The sequence below is a fragment of the Capra hircus genome, assembly GCF_001704415.2.
Source record: "Capra hircus breed San Clemente chromosome X unlocalized genomic scaffold, ASM170441v1, whole genome shotgun sequence".
NCBI classification, from domain to species: domain Eukaryota; kingdom Metazoa; phylum Chordata; class Mammalia; order Artiodactyla; family Bovidae; genus Capra; species Capra hircus.
Window position 1 is genome coordinate 7866592 of NW_017189516.1, and position 20180 is coordinate 7886771.

The window sequence follows — 20180 nt, forward strand, 5'->3', positions numbered from 1 at the left end:
TAGACAGAAGGAAACTCATAACTTCATCAATGACTTAGGAAAGATTTACTGCAGAAAGGGAGATTTCAGGAACTTCTAGAATACGTACACAAGCAGACACATTTATTTTATCCTTGTATATGCCAAGCCTTAGTCATAAACTTCTTTCTGTGAGGTAGAGATTATAATTGTTATCTCCTTTTTACAAATGAAGAGATTGCGGCTTTGAGAAGATTCTGTAAACTGTCCAGGATTATATTAGTAAGGGTCAGAACTCGAGGTCATTTGTTTCAAGTTTAGTGTTTTTCTACTACAACACAGCTCAGCTTGCTTTCTTCTGCCTGGGTTGGTGGCAGTTGGGGAATGAGGCAAACTCTGGAGTACTGGATTTTATATGAAGAAGAGTCTTTCAGTGTCCTTTCTTTAAAGGAGAAGAGGGAATCATGTCCAAGAAGCCGTGAATCAGATGTTTCTAGGGTTTGTTGAGCTCAGTCTGGCTCGTCTCCTTACTCTAAGACTACTGTTCAAACCACAAGACTACACGGAAGTTTCCAACAGTGTACAGTTGACACTTCTACTACCTCCCACACTAAATAAAGCCTGTGAGCCTGTCCTGAGAGGGAGATCACACTGTATAGGGCACTCTGATGGTGCCCAACCCAAGGAAGCCCAAAACCCACATCACACATTCCATACATTATCCACAGAACACAGAATGTACAGCCACATTATGGAGGGCTGCATTTCACTGTGGGATCTGGTTAAAGATGCCTGCTGATCTCTGTCCATGGTCCTGTTCTAAGTCTGGACACTTCCTCACCACCCATACCGCTGTGCTGTGCTTTGCTGTGCTGTGCTAAGTTGTTTCAGTCATGTCTGACTCTTTGTGACACTATGGACAGTAGCCCGCCAGGCTCCTCTGTCTGTGAGATTCTCCAGGTGAGAATACTGGAGTGGGTTGCCATGCCCTCCTCCAGGAGATCCTCTCAACCCAGAGATTAGACCCATCTCTTTCATCTCCTGCATTGACAGGCGGGTTCTTTACCACTAGCATCACCTGGGAAGCCCCCACCTTACTTAGGGCCTATGGCTTCATCTAGGGCTTCTCCAATGGCCCATGGCAACTGAAGATGGAAAAGGTTTTCTACAAACCTCAGTTCTCTAACTTTAAGTCACTCAGCCTATCTTAGCATATTTCAAAGGCTTATCCTGAGAAAGCACTCAGTGGGAGAAGTTGTCATTGCTTAGGCTGGCTTTGAATACAACAGCCAAGGCATCTGAGCATGCTGGGAAAATGGGGGCAGGACACCCTAGATACACTTGATTGGAATCAGTACTTTGCTCATTTGGCTTTGATTTGTGATCCCAGATGTTACAACCCAGCTCTACCTTCGAAGAACAATGAACTCAATCAACAGGTTTTGTTTGTTCATTTTAAGGCTTCAAAGAGGGGAATGTCCACAGTGGGGCACTGTTTTTTTAATAGATTGTCATGAAAGAATGACATGATATATGTCATTATGATGAAAGTCCATCATAAATCACAAATGTTTATCATTGCTATAATCTGAACACTAAAGTTCAGTGCCTTGTCTAGCTACCTAATGTGTGACCATGATCTTTATTTTCCGCATTTATTCAGTATAAAGTAGAGAACAATAATTCAAGGGTAAAATGCTGTACAGTTCCAAAGCTTCCCCTATTTGGACCCATTCAACACATCCAAATTTGGCTTCCTCCTTAGAGCAATCCCTGTCCATGATGGACGTGTCACTGGCTCCCAAATACGCTGTTGACCATTCCTCCTTGGCACTTCCTCATGCTCTTCTCCTCACTGCCTAGCACAGTCCTTCTTCTCTCTCAGGGCCACCCCTACCTGGCACATGCCCAGGAACCTTCAAACCCCTTTGTTCTCCTGACCAAAAAGGCCCTGACTTATTCTCATCTCTCTCTCTCAGCCCTCATTCTGCATTGTCTGGGTTGGATGAAGCACAAACTGGAATTAAGATTGCCCAGAGAGATAACAACCTCAGATATGTAGATGATACCACTCTAATGGCAGAAAGTGAAGAGGAATTAAAGAACCTCTTAATGAAGGTGAAAGAGGAGAGTGAAAGAGCTGGCCTGAAACTCAACATTAAAAAATGTAAGATCATGGGATTCAATCCCATCACTTCAAGGCAAATAGAAGGGGAAAAAGTGGCAGCAGTGGTGGATTTTATTTTCTTGGGCTCCAAAATCACTGCGGACAGTGACCGCAGCCATGAAACTAAAAGATGCTTGCTCCTTGGAAGGAAAGTTATGACAAACCTTTGTTGTTCAGTCGCTCAGTAGTGTCCGACCCTTTGCGACCCCATGGACTGCAGCATGCCAGGCTTTCTTGTCCTTCACCATTTCCCGGAGCTTGCTCAAACTCATGTCCTTTGAGTCAGTGATGCCATCTAACCATCTTGTCTTCTGTTGTTGCTTTCTCCTCCTGCCTTCAATCTTTCCCAGCATCAGGGCAATGAGTCAGTTCTTCGCATCAGGTGGCCAAAGTATTGGAGCTTCAGCTTCAGCATCAGTCTTTCTAATGAATATTCATGATTGATTTCCTTTAGGATTGACTGGTTTGATCTCCTTGCAGTCCAAGGGACTCTCAAGATCCCTTCTAGGGAAAGTAAAAAAGGACACGGTTGTCTATTGTCAGGATGGAGAAAGCTATAGTTTCTCAATGCTGTTTAGGACAAACGAAGGAGGTACTGAGGAAATTTGTCAGTTCCATTATATTTAATGGGAGCACTCAATATGCTGGGTGTTGCCCCTCAAATAAGAGGAATAGCTAATGTTGGTTTTAACTCACTGCTCTCTCAAATTTGGACCCCCTGAGTTCCTTTGGGCCATTCTTTGGAATTCGCCAGGGGAAGGTGCCATAAAGTCCCAGCCAGAGGCTGTTATTATGATTGTTACATAGTCTCTGGGCACAATGGTGATACATTATATGAAAAGTAATAAGGTAGTTTCTGCCCTTGTATATGCATGTGATACTATGATAATGTTATTCTGTCATTCACCTTATTTTATCCCTATGGTAGAACATAAATTTGAGTTGAAAAACATCTTATGTCTTTCCTCAGCATGATGGAAAGAAACTTTGAGTCCAACTCCAGTATAGAAACCCCTCTTATGTCTCCAAAATTTCCAGGCACTATAGTTCCCTTCACTGCTTCACTGGGAATAGGCTGAATTGTGGAACTGTTAGGGAGTATGGCAAGCTGAAAAACCTTAATAGTCATGGCACTTGCTTGGCATTGGAAGGGCTGTGGCCATTTTGGAACACCAGTTCCAGAGGTTAAGAGTCATCCAAGCATGCAACATAGAAATAATGGAAGAAGTAAATATTTTTCTTAAAGAGAAACTCCAGTAAATACTCTTTAATTTTTGTTATCAAGCTCTATTAGCCGGTGAATAAAGAGATTATGCTCTATATATTTCCCCCATGGAGAAATTGAAGGTCAGAGAGGTTCAGTGATTTGCTGAATACCACAGTCTGTCAACAGCAAAATTAAGGTCAAAACCTAAGGTCTAGGTCCTAGTTTCCTTCATTACTCCACTTTGTCCCAATGGACATGTTACAATTCACTGTTAAATAGCAGGGGCTAGTTGTTCCCAAATAGCACCTTCCTGCATTGGAATCTTATGGTGATTCTCTCTTTTAGATCTACCATACAGGGAGAAGACTATGTAAGAGATCTTTTGTTACTTTTTTCAGTCAATAAAACCCCAGAGAAAGGGGCAATGTGAGCTAAGACAAGATAGCTACTTTGACCTGAGTTCCACTCCAGACAAAGCAAAGAATGCACTGAAAATCCAATGAATACCTTTATATGCAGAACCTCTATTGTGCTGGGCACTGTGATAAAACATGGGCACCAAAGTTACAAGTATCTGATTTCAAGTGAAATTAGTATCTTGAAGATATCCAGGTTCATTTCAAGAAACAGCCTAAATATCTGTTGATGGATGATTGGATAAATAAAATATTACACACACACACACACACACCCATTCACAATGGAATATTATTTAACCCTACAAAAGAAAGAAATTCTGCCACTTGTGACAACATGGATAAACCTAGAGGACATTATCCTAAGTGAAATAAGCCAGAAACTGAAAGACAAATACTCCATGATCTCATTTATATGTGGAATCTAAAAATATTGAACTCAAAAATGTGTCTAGTAGAGGCTGAGTATGGTGGAAATGGGGAGCTGTTGATCAAAGGGTATAAAGTTTCAGTTATGCAGGGTGAATAAGTTCTTAAAATCTAATGTACAGCACAGTAACTGTAGTTAATAATACTGTATTTTATACTTGAACTTTGCTAAGAGATTTGATATTGTGTTCTCACCATATCAAAAAAAAATCATAACTATGTGAGGTAATGGATGTGTTCACTCAGTTCAGTCGCTCAGTCATGTCTGACTCTTTGCAACCCCATAGACTGCAGCACGCCAGGTTTCCCTGTCCATCACCAACTCCTGGAGTGTGCTCAAACTCATGTCCATCAAGTAGGTGATGCCATCCAACCATCTCATCCTCTGTCATCCCCTTCTCCTCCTGCCCTCAATCTTTCCCAGCATCAGGATCTTTTCCAATGAGTCAGCTCTTCACATCAGGTGGCCAAAGTATTGAAGTTTCAGCTGCAGCATCAGTCCTTCCAATGAATATTCAGGACTGATTTCCTTTAGGATTGACTGGTATGATCATTGACTGGTTAATGGATGTGTTAATTAGCTCGATTGTGGTAATACATATACATGTTATCAAAATATCATATTGTACACTTAAATATATAGAATTTTTATTTGTAAATTTTAAAAGTACCTACTCTCCCCTTTATAACTGAATAGTATAGAAGGGAAGAAGACACATAAGCAGATAGCATCAGTATCGTACTTTGAGTACAGTGATTAAGATAAACATAGGTGCTGTAGGAGCATAGAGGAGGACACCTAGGCTAGCTTACAGGTAAGGATGGGGCCTCTGAAGTTTTTTTTGGAGTAACTACATCTAACAATAGTGCCAGGCCCACTGAAAGCACTCAGTGAGAGTTATCTGTTATTACTATGGCAATAGACAGTATTCCTGTCCTCAGGGAAGTTATAGTCCAGTAAGAGAGAGTGTATCAACACCTGCTGCTGCTAAGTCGCTTCAGTCGTGTCTGACTCTGTGCGACCCCATAGACCCCCCAGGCTCTGCCGTCCCTGGGATTTTCCAGGCAAGAGTACTGGAGTGGGTTGCCATTGCCTTCTCAGGTATCAACATCTAACTACATGTAATTCATGCTAAATGGTATGTTGGAGAAGAGATAAATGGATAATAGCCCATATTCAATGAATGCTGCCTGTGTTGCAAGCCCTGTTCTAAGAACATTATATATATTCCTCTGTTTATAGTTCCCACAACTATTCTATGTTTAATTTCCCACAAGTATAGGTAAGACAACTGAGGCACAGAGAAGTAACTTGCCTAAGGCCAAGTTAGTTACAACTAATGAATGGTGTTAAGTAGTCACATATGAGAAAGGTAAAAAAGCAGCTCTTGACATCTGAAAGCTGACCTAGCGCTCACAGATAGGCACAGGTAGGCCATATTTTTCTCCTGCTGGATGTAAACAATCTCACAAAATATCCACATCAGACAGTGTTACCTTGAGAACATGATACAGTGAGAGAAAGCAAATCTGCTTCATAATTTAGTCTAAGAACAGACAAAGACAAGGTCACTGTGCCACCCACAAAAGATTAATTCTCACTTTAATCTCACTATAATCACTTTCCCTATAGATAAGATATATTAAGATACACAATCATAGAATTGCCCTTGCTTTCTTATAGCATTCAATATAGAATGAACCCCTAGTTTCTTAGATTCTCTCCCAAATCACCCAACCAAAGCCCAAATCCTGTAATAAGTCCTTTCTACCACTGCTTTACTAAGACATCTCATAGTTTCATATTGTATTAGTCTGCTAGGGCAGCCATAACAAAATACCACAGACAGAGTGGTTTAAAATTTTTATCACAGTTCTATGGTGGCTAGAAGTCCAAGATCAAGGTGCTGGCATATTTGGTTTTTCCTGAGACTTCTTTCTTTGCCTTGCAGATGGCTACCTTCTTGTTTTGTCTGCACATGATCTTTCCTCTGTACTCATGTGCCCCTAGTGTCTCTTTGTATGTTCAAATTTTCTCCTCTTATAAGGGCACCAGTCATATTGGATTTGGGCTCACCCTAGCCACTTCATTTTAACTTAATCACCTCTTTGAAGATCCAACTCCAAATACATTCTGAGGTATTTAGGAGTTAGGGCTCAACATATGAATTTGGAAGGGGAAACACTTCAGCCCATAACATCTATGGTGTGCATTCTCCCTCACCATAACAAGCAATAAACCTAACTTGTTCAACTTTGGGTGTGTTCCTGGTACTCTCTAGGTGAAAGTCATTGACACAAATTAGAACTGGTAACTAAAAAGTGACTAATTCTAAAAGGAAAACTAGCATATGTGGTTAATACAGGTGAAAACAACATGCTTTCCATCAATGGGAAAATAGCAATCCATTGTGGCCACTGAGATCCAGCCAATAGAGAGATGGCATTTCACATGTTTAACCTTTTTGTTTGTTTTTGAGAGGAAAGGCCAAATCTTTTTTTTTTTTTTTTCACATTTACCAAGGTACCTGAAAGATGCAAATATATTCTCACAGTGCCTGGCAAATGCAAGATAAAGAAGATATTCTTTTTAATTCTCAAGTACATATATGTACTTTCTTTGTGACTCAATTTTCTCATCTGTAAAATGGGAATAATAAAATTGTGTTTGTTGTGAGGCTTGAAAAGAAATGAGAAAAGTGAAGTCGCTCAGTCGTGTCCGACTCTTTGCAACCCCATGGACGGAGGAGCCTGGTGGGCTACAGTCCATGGGATTCTCCAGGCAAGAATACTAGAGTGGGTTGCCATTTCCTTCTCCAGGGCATCTTCCCGACCCAGGGATTGAACCCAGGTCTCCTGCACTGCAGGCAGACGTTTTAACCTCTGAGCCACCAGGGACTGGTGAAGCTTAAATAAAACAATTCATGTAAATTGCTTAGCATAGAATCTGGCACATATTAGGAGCTCAATAATTATCAATTACTTGTAGATGAGCTATTATTTATGGATGAGTTTAACAGATATAAAATGATAGGGAGAAAGGACAAGAGTGTTCCAAGCAGGTGGAATGGCAGAACCCAAGGCATGGAGATGAGGAACTGTAAAAGGACTCCCTGTGCTCAGACTCTTTACTTCTCAGCGAAGAAAGACTCATGGAGAGTGCTCTAGACTAGAAAAGGTAACACAGACCTTGTTGGCAATGGGATATCTAGAACATTTGTCTTTCCTGCTTTGCCAGGGAAAGGGAAACAGACCCTCCCAATCTGTGCAGAAGGGTTGTGTGACAGGTCATAGAGGTTCTACTGAGGGTGATGGTGAGAGTTGCATATATAAGGTCTCAAAGCCTGAACCCTGGCAGCAAAATGAAGTTGCAGCTGTGGCAGCAAATACATCTGAAATTGGGCCTTGCCAGATAGGAGAAACTGTGCTTTGGTAAAGGCTTGCTGGAACAAGTGCACAGAAAGTAGCTTAGTTTTGTACCTTCTGTTCTAGCACTTAACCTTTCCATCATTTGCCCTGGTTCTTAGTGGTGATGACTCAGGGGCTTAGGCCCCAACCTTACACTCAGGGTTCCAGGAGTGCTGAATGGTCCCTTCTAAGCTGCTCTCGAATCGCTGGCTTTTCCTGTTGGGTTCCCATGAATTCTGATGGTAAATGACCACCTAAGAGATTTCTCTAGGACAGCAGTCAGGTACATCCCATTTCCTTCCAGGCATATTCATGTTCCCTCCTTCTCTTCTTCTTTATTACAAAACACAAAAACAGAAAACAACAAAAAAAACCCCAGCCATCTCCAGTTCTCTGGAAAATGGCCCTCCATCCAGCTCTTCCAACACAACCCACCCTCCTGAGGGCCTAGACTCTGAAGTTAAGGATAGGTGGAGGTTGAATGGTTAGACGCTTGGTGGGAGAAGCGTCTCCTTTGAACATTGAAATATTCTTCCCCAAACTTCAGAGCGCCCTCTCTGTACACATAACTACCCTAAAAGGCGTGGAAGAGTGATGTCCAGCTGTGTGTCTGCCAGGGAAGAACGCGCCACTGGCGCGGTGGACCGGACTGGCTGCGAGAATAAAAGTGGGGGGCGGGGTGGGGGTGGGGAAGGGGGTGCGCGCCCTTTATGACAGGTGGCCGCGCAGTGCGCGCTCCCGGGTGCCTGAGGGGAGGGAGGGACAGACGGACAAAGTGGGAGGGGGCACATGGGAAGGGACTGTAGAGAGGGTAAAGAGAGCGCGTGAGGAAAAAGGAGGGCTGTGGTAGGCAAGGGAGGTAGAGGGGGGAACGGGTCCAGCAAGAACAGCGGTGTTGGAGGAAACAATGGCAGGGGCAATAGCGATGGTGGCAGCCGAGGCAATCCCACTCTGGGCACCTTTCTGAATGGGCAGAGGCAGCTCACGGAGAAGAGGAGACCAGGCAGCGCCCGCAGAGGCTCTGAGAAAAGCGGCGAGGGAGGAGAAGGGGGAGGAGGAGGAGGTGGAGAAAGTGAGCGGGGTGAGGGGGGGGGAGGAGGAGTGGGGAAGAGGCAGGGGGAGAACCCGGGAAGGAAAACCAGTAGCATCAGCAGCAGCAGCAGCAGCAGCCGCCGCCACAGCAGTGGCAGTAGCGACAGTAGCAGCATTTAGCAATAGCTTCAACAGCGATAGCGGCAGTAGCAGCCGCCCTCCTCTCTCCCTCCTGCGGACGGCCGCAGCCACGGCACTCAGCAGGCTCCAGCGCCGTGCGCGCAGCCCACTGGTGAGATAGCCCCGGCCGGAGCAGGCGGCGGTGCACTAGAAGAGCGGACCTCAGGAGCAGCCGGCGGCCACTGAGACGCTGAGTTTTAGGGCCATAACCAGACAGCTCTGAAACCATCCAGCACCGCCGCGGCGGCGGCGCCTGAGGGAGAGAGGCGCGTCCACCTGGCGGGCCCGGCGCATGGAGCTGAGGCAGAGGCGGCGGCGGCGGCGGCAGCAGTAGCAACAGCGGCGGAGGGGACAGCTTGAGCAGCTGCGGCGACGGGAGCAGCCCAGCCTTGACTGCGGCCGCGCTAGCTCCAGCGCCAGCTGCCTGAGTCCGCCGGCGACGCGTGTCTCCGGAGTCGGCCTGGGAGGTGAGTACAAGCGCTGCCATCCAGCCCCCGGCCTTTCTCGCCGGCTTCCCGGTTGACGCGGGGTGGCGGCTGCAGGGGGTGGAACGCGTTGGGGGAACCCGAGCGAGAAGAGGAAGCAGGGGAAACAGAAGGGAGGACGTCTGTGTGAGAATGGCGTGCGTGTGTCTGTCTGTCTATGAGGGAGTGAGGCCGCGAGGGCGAGAGATCCCGGTTAGCCCCGACAGGCACTGTAATCTAGGAAAGGCCTGTGTGCTTGCGCCGGGGGAGGGGGTGGCGGCGAGGGGGAGGGGAAGCGAGCGGGCCGGAGCCACAGCGCTCAGAGCGGGGCGGCGGGGACCAGCTGAGTGCCGCCTCCTTGCGGGCCGGCGCCAGGAAGATCCTGGCTGGGGAACGGGCACTAACACTGCACTCTCCGGTGTCAGCGGGCAAACCCACGAGGCGGCCGCGACCAGGAGTCAGGGCCAAAGGTGAGAAGCGCCGTTGCCGACACCTTCCGTGTCCGCTGGGCTGCACTGGCGACCACAGAGCGCCACTGAACACTCGCCACCGGACCAGGGCCGTGGGCAGGTCTAAGTTGGGAGCCCCATAGAGCCCCACGCGGCATGTCACCTTTGCGTAATTGGCCCATTGCCCCTTCCCGCTCTCGGTGGCAGTCGAATCGACGCTTTCCTGCGTGGCTTCTGGCGTTTCACTCTGCCGCTCCCGGCAGCACACCGCCGCTCCGCTCTCTCACACCCGGTGGGGCGGGGAGGCCTCGAGCCCACACGGGGAGTCGGGCCAGGCTCTGGGAAAGTGTGGAAAACGCGCCGCTGAGTTGGCGCCGTTCTGCTGAGGAATCCAATGGTTTCAGCATGACTGCTTCTGTCTGATCCATGAGGGATCGAATAACCCGCCCAAGGTTTTCTTTTTTTCTAAGAGAGAGAGAGAGAGAAAAAATGGCATCCCCATTTCGACACCAACACATTTGATTTTCTTCAAGCTTCTGTTTGCATTTTGGAATAAGTGGGCTTGGTATTTTGCTTCTGGGTTTCAGCTCCCAGCATATTGTTGAATTCTGTGCACAGCAATATACTTAGCTCTGTGGCCTTTTCCTAGCGTTCCATTTTCTACACTGTTATCTGCAAAGACATGATTTGTGTGTAGGCCTCCCAGGGCTGTTTTTAAAAAGCATCTAAAACACTTTACCCTGGGATTTGAATATCTCTTCTGTTGTTTTTGATCGTGGAGAAGAGTGTGCTGATAGTTGCGGAGATATTTTGCTTGGTGAGAAAATGTGCTCCAATGGTCTTCTCTGAACTATAGAGACCATTCGGGTTTCGAGGGATGAATCTCTCTTACATCTTTTACACATAGGTTAACATGACCAAACGTTTTACTTACAGCCATGAAATTCTCATGGCTGAGAATTTATACTTATTTAAAATATATTTTTAGAAGGTGACAAAAAAGCCCTAAGTAACTGTCATTTTACATATTAACTGGGAAACCGGCTAATCAAATAAAACTGGCTGAGTGTCTGAAACTCTATCCCAGTGAAATATGTGGCTGTGAATATAATTAACCATCTGTCTAGTGAGCAATTTAAATTTGGGCTGGTACATTTTTATTACAGTGTCTAATTTCTGGAAGACTTGTACATTTTACCCAACAGTAACAACACAAACGTATTTGCTTACTAGGTCAGAGATTCACTTGTGTGATGGTGGGATTTCCCTTCCTCCCTCCCACACCTCTTCTTTACTAGTCCCCACACTTCTTGACCTGGGAGGTCAAAACAAGCCTCTTGCCTTTGCAGATGGCATATTTACAGTAGAGGAACTCAAACTAGGCATGGCAGCTAGTGATTAAACATTTTGTTTCTTGGAAATACCTTCTAATATTTTACCTCCCACAGAATCTAGATAAACTGAATGCATTTGAGTTGAAAAAATATGATTCTTTCTGCACATGTATTCAGATGGAGAAGGGTGATTCAACAAAATTTGTTTTGAAATTTGATTCCATTTACTTTCTCTTATTTTAATTATCCACCTAGCTCTCCCATTGCTGTTCCAACTGCTTTTCCACACCCCACAGACACACACCCTCAACACACACACAATCATACTTTTGTCTTTATAGCCAGTTTTTTTAGGTTATTAATATTCAGATCTGTGATTTTAGCAGAATGTTGAGAAACTGCATTTTTTTTCTGGAAATCAAAAGTGTAAAATAACATAACATGAAAAAGCATTATACATAGTTTTTAAATGTTCCCTATGATGTGATTTTAACCAGAAATTTATTACAAGGGGAAAAAGAAATAGATTTTGGGTGGAGATGGAAATGGCCCTGGAAGATGAGATTTCAGAGACCTCCACCAAATAGCTGTTGTTAACATAATGTAACATAACATTACATAATTAAAATGAACCATGGATTGATTGTGCAGTGGGCTAGAGAAAGTCATTTAAAGGAAAATGCTTTTAAAACAAATATTTGGCTAAATAACAGCTCTGATAAATGGGTAACAATTATGTAAGCACATGGTAGAATCTGACATATATCAAGTCTGTTAAATAAATCAACCTGTTCAGTGAATAAATATTCGATGCATCAATGCTTTTTGAAACACACACACACAAGCAAACCTATTACACCCTGTTGCCAAAGTCAAACAAGTACAGCACACTGCTGCTTTCTCTCCGTTTTATTCAGTCCGACTCTCTTCCCTTTTTCTTTTTTTCACAATTGTCTGATTACCTGTAAACTACTCAGTGAACAGAGACAGCTAAAGATGTGGTGGTGTTGCCTGTGTTTAGGAGGTGAGAGAAGAGAGATGAAAAAAGTGATAAGGGCTCGGTTTTAAACATACATGCTCATGACTTTCTGACACAATCACTGGTAGAGATCCCAGTTACACAGAAGAATTTGCTTAGGAGAGGTACCAGCCTAACCAAAGAACCATTGATTGCAGTTTCTGTGTTCCTAAGTCCAGTTCTAGTGAATACTTTGTTTTTCTCCAAACCCTTAGTAAAGGGATAAAAGGAGATTCTAATTGGCCTTTGATTCTGTTATATTATCTTTAAACTTATTTATCTGGTGGCACATGTATGGTTTAGGTGTTCCTTCTTGCAGTAAGCAAAAGGAGAGAAGAACCAAAGTAGATGATAGGGAAGGGAAATGATATACTAAGGAATAGGTCATCTGGCTTTCCTACTTTTCCTATCATAAAAACTTCAGAGTTGGACATTTTCTTTTTTTTTTTTCCCCATTGCCTCCTCTGAAAAGTAGCCCATCAGCTAGCTCCCTAATTGACAGTTTCTCAACCAGAAAACACCTTTTCAAACCCAATGTCATATGGTTAGACACAAAGAACTTGGTTGGGCTCTTCATGCCACTTCTCCAGGGCTGCTTGGAAACAAAACAAAGGGGACTGGACAAAACAGTGTCACTCGAGGCTACCTTTAACCTCAGACCTTTTCTCTCTCCCAGAAAATTTCATTTTAGGCAGAGGTGAACTTTCCTCTCTTCTCAAACAACACTGTCCTTGTGCCACAGTAGCGCATTAAATGTTGGGGAATGTGATCTGGGGTGGGGTCAACCAGGAAAGTGGAGTGTGGGAGGAAGCTGCCTTTTACTGATGGTAAGGCCTTTTCTGGGCCAGCTACAGTTGAGGGTGGGGCCAGTCCCTCATTGCCTACTGTGATTTGCAGGCCTCTGCTAAGGAATGTGTTCCTTTTGGTCTCATTTTCTATAGATAAGCACTGTGGCTCAATATCTTTCCCTCTCTTGTTCTCCGGTAGAAAAAGGACTGATGTCTTCAGGATCCTACTATGAACATAATTTTAATTTTTCTAAAAGGCACGTCAATAAGTCATTTCTCCATCTTCAGTAGGGTGATTTTGATATAATTAATCATTGACGATTTTCTCAAAAACCCCCAAATCCCATTTAAAAGTTATACCTCTCTCCCTCAATAGCCTATCTTAAGTTTTATATGGCTAGCCTAAGCAAGAAGTTGCTCCTAATGTTTAACTTGGGGAGGTTTAGAGGTTAGAGAACAAGATTATACTGTGGGCATGACTACTAGAGTAGTGTTAAGCCATCCTCCATTGACAACAAGGAATAGAGATTCATTTTGTTGAGGGTAAGTTAAAGTGTTTCTTCTATGGAAGACTGTAAGTAGGGTGGCCATATGTTGTTGATTATACCTGGTTGTCCCAGCATACTTATTTTACTCTCAAGTGTCCCATTTTGGACAAAAAGTTTCTATGGTCACCCTAACTGTAGGTCACTTTTAAATCAAATATGCTTCTTGATTTAGGGAGATGGTTATATTTGTAAAATCTGAGTGAGCTTTGAAAATGTCATAATCCCTTAACTAGTTCAGTCTGTCTTTTTCCTAGCTAAGAAGTCTTTCTGGAGGATAAGAATACAAGAAATAATTCAAGCTTTGGGCTTGATGGAATTAGATTATTGGGTCTAAAGATATCCCTCCAAAATGCATTTGTGCATGCACATACACACACATGCACACACAAACGGCTGTGGCCTGCTTGCTGGAGAGTGGCTGTTCTTTCATGAAAGACTGGTAATAGTTTATAGGCTTAAAGCATATCAGAAGGCATTTAGGTTTAGAAAGATCATCCTGACCATAGTATGAATTGTTGTAAGACAAAAAAGGGTGGTAGCAACTGAGGTGTGAATTCTTTTTTTCTAAGTATTTATTTAGCCCTCCCTGTAGCACGTAGCATCTTAGTTCCCTGACCAGGGATTGAAACCAGGGTCCTGAAGTGAAATCATGAAATTCCCTGAACTCTTCTTTTTAAAAAAATTTTTTTTGAATTGAAGTATAGTTGATTTACAGTGTTGTGTTAGTTTCTTTTTAGAACATGTTTTGAGAAGTTCACAGGTACTTCTGTGTCCAGAATAGTTTGCCAGATATTGGTCTTGCCAAATATACAAATATATGAATGAAATATATATATATATATTACATATATTATGTATATTTCCATTTGTTTTTTCTGTAATGGACAAGATAACTTTTTAAACTGCCTTCCAGTCTTAAGTATCTATGATTGGTTTTCATTGATCTAGGGCCAGAGTCAAAAGAGACTATAGCCCACAGGCCAAATCTGGCTTGCTATGGAAAAAGAAATAATGTAGACAAGAAGAAAATGTGAAGCCATTTAGAGTTGCTTTTGCAAATGTTTACAAGCTTCCTCTTCATAATTGAGCTTTACTTAGGCCACTGTCAGATGAGTCCACATTTCCTGAACACATACCTATCAGCTGATATCTAGGGGTTAGGAGACTGTCCAGAACCTGGTGAGGTGGCAGGAGGATGATCCCATAGGTGAAATCCGCATGTGAATTTGAGTTGAAATGTCAATAATGATCTTTTCTTTCCTGCCTATTGCAGTAACTTAAATTTTGTGGTGCTAATGAATTCTTCCCATCTTCCTTTCCAATATTTTCCACGTCATTCTAGGCATCCATATGATTTATTAACCCAGAGACCAGGTCTCTGCAACTTGCTTGAACAGAGACCCTCTGTCTCTTTATTTACTAAGTTACTAGAACACATTCTGAAGAAGAGTTTTACTAAGTAGGGGAGTAGAAAAAATGGACCATTACTGTCTAGCTCAGTGGTTTCTAACCTTTTTTTTGGCATGAACCCTTTTGAAAATTTGATGAATGTCAAGAATACTCTCTTCAGAATTGTGCTGATTTAAAGATATGACACTTTCATGCGTTTTCAGGGAGTCCAACCATGCACTGTGAGTTAAAAACGTCTGCACTAGCCTTTGCCCAGTTGTTACACGAATTCCTGTTGCATGACTGTCATCGTCAAGGTAACTTGAAAGGGGAGACATGAAGACGACTTTTTCAAAAAAGCCTGGTATTAGTATACTTGTGGTTCACAGCTCTCAGCTACCGTTATAAGCATTTTTCTGATTAGCCTTCACAGGCATTCTTTTTATTATGAAAAAGAGTCACTTATTACTCATTCTGCCATTACTGTTCTCACCAAAGCCAAGTCAGGGCTAGTTTCTCTAAATCTTTGACTTGTTAACTTTCAGATTTTGTTCAACACTCAACCTCTGCAAGTTCATTATTAATATATAAAATACATTACATAAAAGTTCACTCACACTTACTTGCCTCCATTGCTCTCTCTTCAGTTTTCTATTTCTATATATTTCTCTTAGCCAAAGAGAAATTTTATCTTGACAAAAATTGGAAACTCTTGCTAGCACTGACTGTTAAGTATGTTGATGGAGCCAGAGAGGGAGGTGGTGTCCAGATATCTTCATAAGGACTGTTGGGACTCATGGGCCTTTTGCAATGTTAGCCATTCTGGAGCTTCCCTGGTGGCTCAGAGGATAAAGCGTCTGCCTGCAATGCAGGAGACCCGGGTTCAATCCCTGGGTTGGGAAGATCCCCTGGAGAAGGAAATGGCAACCCACTCCAGTATTCTTGCCTGGAGAATCCCATGGACAGAGGAGCCTGAGTGGGCTACAATCCACTGGGTCGCAAAGAGTCAGGTATGACTGAGTGACTTCACTTCACACTTCAACATTATATATTAAAGGCAATGCTCCTTAGCCTCTGCAAGCATGCCACATATGTGCTATGCAAATGCAATGGTAAGAATTTGCAATGCAAATGCAATGGTAAGAATATGTGGTATTCCTATCTATGAATAAATGTTTCTTGCCTGTCCCTTTGTTTCTATTCTTAGCAGTTTGGAGTATGGCAGAGTATGAGGACTAATGGAATTCTAAATCTGAAAGGATCCATTAATGATCATTTCTAACTCGATTCAGCAAACATTTATTGAGCATCTACTACATGCTAAGCACTAGGATACTGAGGAAGAGAAAAGAATAAAACAGATTCTCCTGTATTATAAAAAATTAGCTTTGTTTCTGCTGAGTTGTTTTTTTTACCAACTTTATTAACCCCATCCTTTTTCTAATTTAATGCATTTTTTCCTATGATTTCTACATTCCCCCTGTTAGAAAATAAGTATAAATGCCCTCTTTACTAACACAGGAGAAAATTCTCTCTAGCTAATTGCCAACATCTACTGGATCATCGAAAAGCAAGAAAGTTCCAGAAAAACATCTATTTCTGCTTTAATGACTATGCCAAAGCCTTTGACTGTGTGGATCACAATAAACTGTGGAAAATTCTGAAAGAGATGGGAATACCAGATCACCTGACCTGCCTCTTGAGAAACCTATATGTAGGTCAGGAAGCAACAGTTAGAACTGGACATGAAACAACAGACTGGTTCCAAATAGGAAAAGGAGTATGTCACGGTTGTATATTGTCACCCTGCTTATTTAACTTATATGCAGAGTACATCATGAGAAACGCTGGGCTGGAAGAAGCACAAGTTGGAACCAAGATTGCTGGGAGAAATATCAATAACCTCAGATATGCAGATTGCACCACCCTTATGGCAGAAAGTGAAGAGGAACTAAAAAGCCTCTTGTTGAAAGTGACAAGAGGAGAGTGAAAAAGTTGGCTTAAAGCTCCACATTCAGAAAACTAAGATCATGACATCTGGTCCCATCACTTCATGGGAAATAGATGGGGAAACAGTGGAAACAGTGTCAGACTTTATTTTGGGGGGCTCCAAAATCACTGCAGATGGTGATTGCAGCCGTGAAATTAAAAGACGCTTCCTCCTTGGAAGGAAAGTTATGACCAACCTAGATAGTATATTGAAAAGCAGAGATATTACTTTGCCAACAAAGGTCCGTCTAGTCAAGGCTATGAATTTTCCAGTGGTCATGTATGGATGTGAGAGTTGGACTGTGAAGAAAGCTGAGTGCCGAAGAATTGATGCTTTTGAAGTGTGGTGTTGGAGAAGACTCTTGAGAGTCCCTTGGACTGCAAGGAGGTCCAACCAGTCCATCCTAAAGGAGATCAGTCCTGGGTGTTCATTGGAAGGAGTACTTTGGCCATCTCATGCGAAGAGTTGACTCATTGGAAAAGACACTGATGCTGAGAGGGATTGAGGGCAGGAGGAGAAGGGGACGACAGAGAATGAGATGGTTGGATGGCATCACAGACGCTATGGACACAAGTTTGAGTGAACTCCGGGAGTTGGTGATGAACAGGGAGGCCTGGCATGCTGTGATTCATGGGGTCACAAAGAGTCAGACACGACTGAGCAACTGAACTGAACTGAACTGAAACTGAAACAAGATTTCCAGCCTCCATGGCACAAATGCTTCTATTCTTATGTTTGCATTGCCTTACCAGGCCCCACTTAATAAGGAGTAACATATTTCTTTTCCCTGCGATTATGAGGCAAGATTTCTATTATTGATATCATTGGTGATATGGAATTGCAGATTGCATTAGCCATGGTATATAGCCATGGTCAATATATATAATATATACAACTCAAGATTACAATATATATAACTCAAGATTACAGTCCTTAGTTATTCACTTCTGACTGATGAATTGAATGTACTCTGCAAAAAGCCATCTTTGAGTGGGTTAGTTTTTAACTCCTAGTTGGTGATTGTATTAGTTTTCTGTAGCTACTGTAACAAATTACCAAAAGCTCAGTGGTTTAGAACAACATAAATTTATTATCTTACAATTCTAGAGGTCAAGAATCTGAAATAGGTCTCACTGGGGTAAAATTAAGGTATGAGCAGGGCTGTATTCCTTTCTGGAGGCTGTAGGGGAGACTCCATTTCCTTTTCTTTTCCAGCTTCTAGATTCTGCCTACATTTCTTGTTTCATGGCTTCCCTACATTCTCAAAATCAGCAATAATGGATTGATTCCTTACATTGCATCACTTCAATCTTGCTTCCATTGTCATGTCTCCTTCTCTGATAGCTCACTCTCCTGCCTCCCTTTTCTACTTTTAAAGAACTTGGTAATTACATTGAGTCTACTTGGATGAATGCTGCTGCTGCTGCTAAGTCACTTCAGTCGTGTCCAACTCTGTGCAACCCCATAGACAGCAGCCCACCAGGCTCCCCTGTCCCTGGGATTCTCCAGACAAGAATACTGGAGTGGGTTGCCATTTCCTTCTCCAATGCATGAAAGTGAAAAGTGAAAGTGAAGTCGCTCAGTCATGTGCAACTCTGTGCAACCCCTGGACTGCAGCCTACCAGGCTCCTCCATCCGTGGGATTTTCCAGGCAAGAGTACTGGAGTGTGTTGCCATTGTCTTCTCCGACTTGGATGAACAGGACAGAATTATTTCCCCATCTCAAGGTTAGTTGATTTGCAAACTTAATTCCATCTGCAACCTTAATTCCCCATGCCATATAACCTGACACAGGTTATAGTAGTGACAGTGACTTGAATTTTTTTCTTTCCATCTTGAAATAATAGATTTACAGGAAGTTTCAAGGACAGAGAGGTCCTATGTACCTTTCACCTAGTTCCACCAATAGTTAAATCTTACCTAACTATAGTATAAGACCAAAACCTTGAACTTGGTGTTAGAACAATAGGTTTGTTTAGTTCTATGTCATTTTATCACATGTGTAGATTTGTGTACCACTGACACCATCAATATAAATACTATTAAGGTGAAGTCGCTCAGTCGTGTCCGACTCTTTGCGACCCTGTGGGCTGTAACCTACTAGGCTTCTCTGTCCTTGGGATTCTCCAGGCAAGAATACTGGAGTGGATTGCCATTTCATTCTCCAGGGGATCTTCCTGACTCAGGGATCAAACCCGGGTCTCCCGCATTGGAGGCAGACGCTTTAACCTCTGAGCCACCAGGGAAGCACAAAGATCTGTCTTGTGCTACCTATTATTATTTTTTTTACAGTCACATTCACCCCCTCACTCCCTCTATCCCCAAACGCTGGCAGTCACTAATACTTTTTAAAAAATGAATCTATAGTTTTGTCATTTCAGAAATGATAGAGTCATGGAGTATGTGACCTTTTCAGGTTCGCTTTTTTCACTCAGTATAATGCCCTTGAGATCTAAACTGTCTTGCGTATAAATGGTACATTTCTTTATGCTGTTGAGCAGTATTCCATGGTATGTATATATTGTTGTTTGTTTAACCATTTACCTGTTAGGAACATTTTGGTTGTGTCCAGTGTTTGGCTATTGCAAAGAAAGCGGTATAGGTTGCATGTATGTGTACTCAGTCACTCAGTTGTGTCCAACTCTTTGTTACCCCATAGACTACAGCCCACCAGTCTCTCTATCCGTGGGATTCTTCATGCATTCAGTTCAGTTCAGTCGCTCAGTCGTGTCTGACTCTTTGTGACCCCATGAATTGAAACACGCCAAACCTCCCTGTCTATCACCAACTCCCGGAGTTCACCCAGACTCACGCCCATCGAGTCAGTGATGCCATCCAGCCATCTCATCCTCTGTCGTCCCTTTCTCCTCCTGCCCCCAATCCCTCCCAGCATCAGAGTCTTTTCCGATGAGTCAACTTTTTGCATGAGGTGGCCAAAGTACTGGAGTTTCAGCTTTAGCATCATTCCTTCCAAAGAAATCCCAGGGCTGATCTCCTTCAGAATGGACTGCTCGGATCTCCTTGCAGTCCAAGGGACTCTCAAGAGTCTTCTCCAACACCACACTTCAAAAGCATCAATTCTTCATGCATAAATACTGGTAAATACTGGAGTGGGTTGCCATTTCCTTCTCCAAGGGATCTTCCCGACCCAGGGATCAAATCTGGGTCTCCTTTGTTTCCTGTATTGGCAGGTGGATTCTTTACCACTGAGCTCCCTTGAAACCTTTTGTTTAATCATTTACCTGAGAAATATTTTGGTTGTGTCCAGTTCTGGGCTATTACAAAGAAAGCTGTACAGTTTAGTGTAAAGTTTTTTGTATGAACATGTTTTCATTTCTCTGGGGAAAATGCCCAAGGGTGTGATTACTAGGTCATATGGTAAGTGTATGTTTAGTTTTTTAAG

At 43.1% G+C, this 20180-nt stretch overlaps 1 protein-coding gene across 1 annotated transcript in view; it reads left to right on the forward strand.

The window, feature by feature from the left end:
• Nucleotides 1-8725: 8725 nt before the first annotated feature.
• KIAA2022 (KIAA2022 ortholog) overlaps nucleotides 8726-20180 on the forward strand; it is a 209239-nt gene continuing 197784 nt past the window's right edge. Inside the window, exon 1 of the mRNA XM_018043990.1 lies at nucleotides 8726-9264. The gene's annotated coding sequence lies outside the window, so the exon portion shown is untranslated. The remainder of the gene's footprint in view (nucleotides 9265-20180) is intronic.